This window comes from Nicotiana sylvestris, chromosome 8 (assembly GCF_000393655.2).
Source record: "Nicotiana sylvestris chromosome 8, ASM39365v2, whole genome shotgun sequence".
Lineage (NCBI taxonomy): Eukaryota > Viridiplantae > Streptophyta > Magnoliopsida > Solanales > Solanaceae > Nicotiana > Nicotiana sylvestris.
The window spans coordinates 50,938,447-50,943,971 of record NC_091064.1 but is presented as its reverse complement, the minus strand read 5'-3'; the positions used below and the strand labels follow the sequence as shown (position 1 = coordinate 50,943,971).

At 35.7% G+C, this 5,525-nt stretch overlaps 1 long non-coding RNA gene across 1 annotated transcript; it reads left to right on the top strand.

Moving 5' to 3' along the window:
* Positions 1-2,307: 2,307 nt before the first annotated feature.
* LOC104249241 (uncharacterized) lies at positions 2,308-3,433 on the top strand. The gene is made up of 2 exons (XR_011401877.1): positions 2,308-2,673; positions 3,218-3,433. It is a non-coding gene; the product is annotated as an uncharacterized lncRNA (long non-coding RNA).
* The last annotated feature ends 2,092 nt before the right edge of the window (positions 3,434-5,525 follow it).

Below are 5,525 nucleotides of genomic sequence, written 5' to 3'. Positions count from 1 at the left end.
CCAAGAACTGAGAATCATACTGCAATACATGATACTGAAATACTACATGACACTAAGTTACATGATACTGGAATACTGAATAGGACTAGACTGAGACATGTATTCTTGAACTGATTGTCAACACTGAAACTTTAATATTTTATGATATGTTAAGTAATCTAGACTAAGACTCATGGGCATCAAACTCAAGTCTATATTGATTACGCACTGAGCTAACAATGTCCAGAATTAAAGTTATGAACGAGTTATGAAGCTAAAGAATAGAAGTTCTGCAACTATTAGAGGAATTAGGCTTAACTATATTTCAGAGGTAATTAGTAACGTCGTAAAAAAATGTGATTTAGGAAGAATCATTAACATTCCCAAACATAGAAAGTTAACCTCACGTACCTTAACTCTGGCCCTTTTTAAGAGTATCACAATGTTCGTCGCCTCTTTCAATGATAATCTACGTGAATATATATATATATATATATATATATAGGAACAAATATTAGCACTAATGCTCTTGTTTTAGTAACATAGGAATTCTATCAAACACCCTTTGGGCATAAAATCTCATAGACCTCATTAATGGTGTTTTCTTCATCCAATTATCATTCTACTACATCTAGGTAATACTACAATCCCAAATAGATGTAACTAATCTCATCACGCAAGTGATTATAATAATATTAAGTCAACAATCCAAAACACTAGCATAGTTCTTATGGTTCTCTTTATCAAACTCATCTACTATTCTCCCAAAAACTCATCAATTCATAGCTATAAATGATTAGGTAGTAGAAACATTACCTTTTTTATGTTCAATCCTCTTGAATTCGAGTTCTAGGGTTTCTTTTCTCAACAATGATGCCTCAATCGAATATCTAATGATTGAAAGAATTTACCCATGTTAATAAGGTGTTAGAGAATTGAAATTAACTTAGAATCATCGTTAGAACTTACCTTGGATGATGGAGGGGCCTTGGGGAAGTTGGGTTCTTGAGAGCTACCCTTTCTAGAGAAAATGTACGTGTTTGGGGTTGTAGGGAACGAGGTAGAGTTTAAATAAGTGTACACATCCCAAAAATTGAGGAGAAAATAAAAGTAGCTCGGATAAATATCGTCGGTGCGGGGCATCATCAGGGGCGCCAAAATAATTGTGCAAAGCGCCATCATAGGCACCAAAATTACAGTGCCTTGCACTGTTAGGGGCGCTGAGGTTAATACCCTGGACAGTGCCTTGCACTTTCTGGGGTACTGAGGTTAATGCCCTGGACAGTGCCTTGCATTGTCTATGGCCGTGAGGTTTCATGGCCTTGTACTGTCTAAGGCTGTGATTTTTCATGGCCTTGCACTATCTAAGGCTGTAAGATGGACCTCCCATAAACGTAGTTGATTCTATTGAATTTTATGTACCTCACTTTCTATCTCGATTCCAAAATAACTGTTTCCACCCATACTCATCCCAATAAGACCTCACATGTCTGAAAGGTCATATTAATACTTATTTAACGCATCTACACCTAATCCGAATTTACGGAGTGTTACGAAAAGGTGGGCGAAATCCTACACATACACGTGCCAAGTGTCAAATACTATCAAAGGCTTTAAGTATTGTTTAAATGGAGTTACTTCCTTTTCGTTGGCAAATTTCTATTTCCATCCGAAATTTCACACCAATTCTTCTCATAACGTATCCCCCATTACAAGGTCTTTGAAGCCTTTGTAAACTACCAATTGGATAACACACTTTTTCCTACTAGCCTAATATTAACAAGTTATAACAGCAATAATATATATGTTGTTTGTTCCAAAATGTCAAAATAACAGGCGAAGTTAGTATTTAAAGCTTACGAATTCGAAATTTTAATTCTTTTTAATTAACGTATTTTAAATTAATAATCTTACATATATTCAAATGAATTTTTTAAGCGACAAGTATAGAATTTGGACCAAAATTATCGTATTCGGCGCATAACCTACACATAGGGGTGGAAAAGCGGGGGAGGGGGGGAGTGGGATATGGGCGGATTAAAAACAGGTCGGCATATAATGTAGCATTATCCATGAATTTTTAAATATGATCACTTTTGGGAGAATTCTTAGTCTCCCAAAATTAAGAAATTCCCAATTTAAGTATTTGCAAATGTAATAGTTAAACCCATTGAATTATCCAACTCGTTTTTTAGTGGATAATATTAATGAATAACTATTTTTTTAATCCATTTTGCCACCACTACTTACACGCTAGTTCCGTCCTTGATCCTGTAGAGTATAAAACACCCCAATCCCAACCAAGCACCCACAAACTAACTTCTACATCTTTCTCAACATGAAAGTTCAAAAAATGGAAAATGTTGTAATCTTGGTGATAGTCATATTAACATTGGTCCAATTCATGGTACAACCTGGACAAGCCACAGTATTTTGTGGTGAAGTTGAAACTTCCTTGGCCCCATGCATCACTTATCTTACTCAAGATGTACAACCTTATCCTGCATGCTGTAATGGTGTCAGAAATCTCAAAGGGATGGCTCTAACGGTGACTGATCAGAGAACAGTATGTATCTGTCTCAAAAATGCTGCTAAGCGTTACTCAAATCTGAAAGAGGATGCAGCTCAAACTCTTCCTCAGAAATGTCGGATCAAACTTGACTTTCCAATTTCAAGAAGCTTCAATTGTGAACTGTTAGATCTTTTCTTATCTCCATTTTTAGAGTTTAAAGTTCTATATACTGCAGTATAACAATATTTATCGTATCGAGTCACCTAAAAAATAACTATAGGTAATTGTTAGTAAAAAATTCACTTTCTATACAGGTAATTAAACAACCTACTACCTGTGATGTTCTAGAGCAAGCATGGTTCGCGCGGTAAACTGCACATTATAGTAAATGAGGTAAAAGTAAACTAGAATTAGTAAATTTAAATCTGTCACAAGAAGTGAAATTAATAACCTAAAAGTTAGCAGCAGACGTGCTACAACCTTGTAGTTTGATAATGTAAAGATTCTTTTACTGTAATAAGTATATATAAGGTAAATCTTTTTTTTTTTTTGGTTTTATTCTCCTTACTTTTTTGTTTGTTTCGTTTCCTGGGTTATGTAATATCCTTTTAAATGATATTTGCTAGTTGCTACATTTATTTTCAAGTATATTGTGGTTTAGTTAATGCTTAATTATTTGTAGCTTTGCTAATGTTCTTCTAACTTCTCTTTTCTCTTATTTTACAGCATCAGCTAAATGGAAGGCCGCTGGAGATTCTTCATTACTATTCCATACAGAATTTAAAGAATAATTTGCATATCTGCTTTTAAACTTGTTAACATGATTTGCATTTAACCTCAAATATGGTGCTGCAATGTAGAAGAGAAAAAAAGGAAATTATTAAACTGGCCAGGTTTAATAAATTATTTTAGTTTATAGAACAAGGAGGCCACTTTGGTTAATTTTTTTCCCCAGTAAATCCTTCCAGTTTATAGTCAAAAGGCCTATACCAAAAGTTATAATGCAGTTATGAGAAGGATTATAAATTGCTTCCTCCAAATTAAGGCACATTTGACGCCTTTATGCTAAATAACAAATAAATTACATTACAAGAGTCCACAGATGGCACACTTAACTCCACAACGTTACATGCATAACGTTTTCCTATACTAAGCGCGCATAGCATGTCCTTCAATGTCAACAGACGCCATTAGAGAGCTAAATGTTGTATCTGTCACTCCCCAAAATGTCGGGCCTTGTGACCATCGAGCGATACCCGCAAACCCTTCTCGCGAGCTAGCCAACCTTAATCATCATCCAAACATCGCATATATATCACGATCCAAATCCCACTATAGGTTGTGATGGCGCACAACACCGTCCTTCGGCAAGCCAACAACTAAATCAAAACGTCAATATTAAATCCAAAACACATTCCAAAACAATTAAAGAAATAAAGAGCGAAAGTTCGTTCGTTTTCATACAAAGGACATATGTTATTATTTTAAATATTTTAATGTGGTTGAAAAGTAAACCCGAAATTAGACAGAATATAACAACCACGAGCAAAATTTAAATCCGATCACCAGAACCTGGTGCCACAAGTGCATGAGCATCTACTAGGAAGTACAATACTAATACAACATCTGCCTCGAATGTAAAATAAACAGGATAAAATAAATGAATATGATGAAGACCCTATGTGTTGCGGATCGTAACATGGAATGTAGCTCACGATAAAGTCTTCTCAGCAGTTGCGCCTATGCACCAACATGGTCACCAAAGGAACCTGCCTCAGTACCTGCACAATTAGTAAAGAAGTATAGCATGAGTACGTAAATCAACGCGTACCAGTAAGTATATAGCCTAACCCCGGAGAAGTAGTGATGAAGGGTCGATATTGACACTTACTAGTAGTCCAATAAATCAGGTATAATGAAAGCAAACAGTTATAAGGCATAGTAGGTAAAACCAACGAAACAGATATAAGTAAATAATACTGTCCTCAACAGAAGAATAAACACGAGGTCCCCGATAACCGGATATCACCTCGAATGGAATACATAACGGTCAACACGCATAAAATAACACATCTCAAGTCAGAAAACTCACGGGTATACTGCCTTCTTATCAAATATTACGCATGATCCTATAGGGTAATTTCCCCCTCACAAGGTTAGATAGGAGACTTACCTCACTCCAAATTTTGATAACCGGCTCCAATGCCTCTCTAACTCCTCAATCCAATGCCAAACGATCCGAAACTAGTCATACAACATGCAAACCAATCAAAATATACTCAAAGACTAGTAATTTAGCAATTTTTAACAATTTTCAACTCCACTCGAAAAGTCAACAATGTCAACACCTGGCCTCACTGAAGATAAACATTACGTATAGCACCATAAATTCAAATATATAATTTATTCTCAATTCCATGTTAAATTTCGTGGTCAAAATCTAAAATTACCATTTCTAGAGTTTCTTTCAAAATCTCACAATTTCTATAAAATTACATGTTTAAATCCATATATAATCTTTGTATTTGACTTACAGTAAGTGAGAATAACTTACCTCACTATAGATGATAAAAATGACTCCTCCAAATCGCCCAAAAATCGCCAAGCAGGAGAGAAATGAGTTGAAATGAGAAAAATCCCGACTTGGCTAACATATAATCTTCCTAGGCATCCTTTTTCGTGATGCGGCATGTGCCTCGCATTTGCGAATCACAATCTCAGCTCCAACTCCAAATCCTTCTTCTCGATTGCGAGACCAGGCTCACCAACGCAATGCTTTACCGGGTGATAAGTGCGGATTTTGACTATTTATTAGCACTTTTTGCTTTCGTTTTAGTCGAAAATATTTCCGAAAAATTGATGAAATATGCTTAATTGCAGGAGTATTGAAAAGCGAGCTACTTAGATGAAATCCAACTCAAGAACGAGCGATCAGAACTTAAGGAAAAAAATAGGCATAGAAGCTCAAAGTGCGGACCACAGAATATCATCTGCGGCCGCAGATTGTGAAGCAAACACATAAGAGGATTGTGAG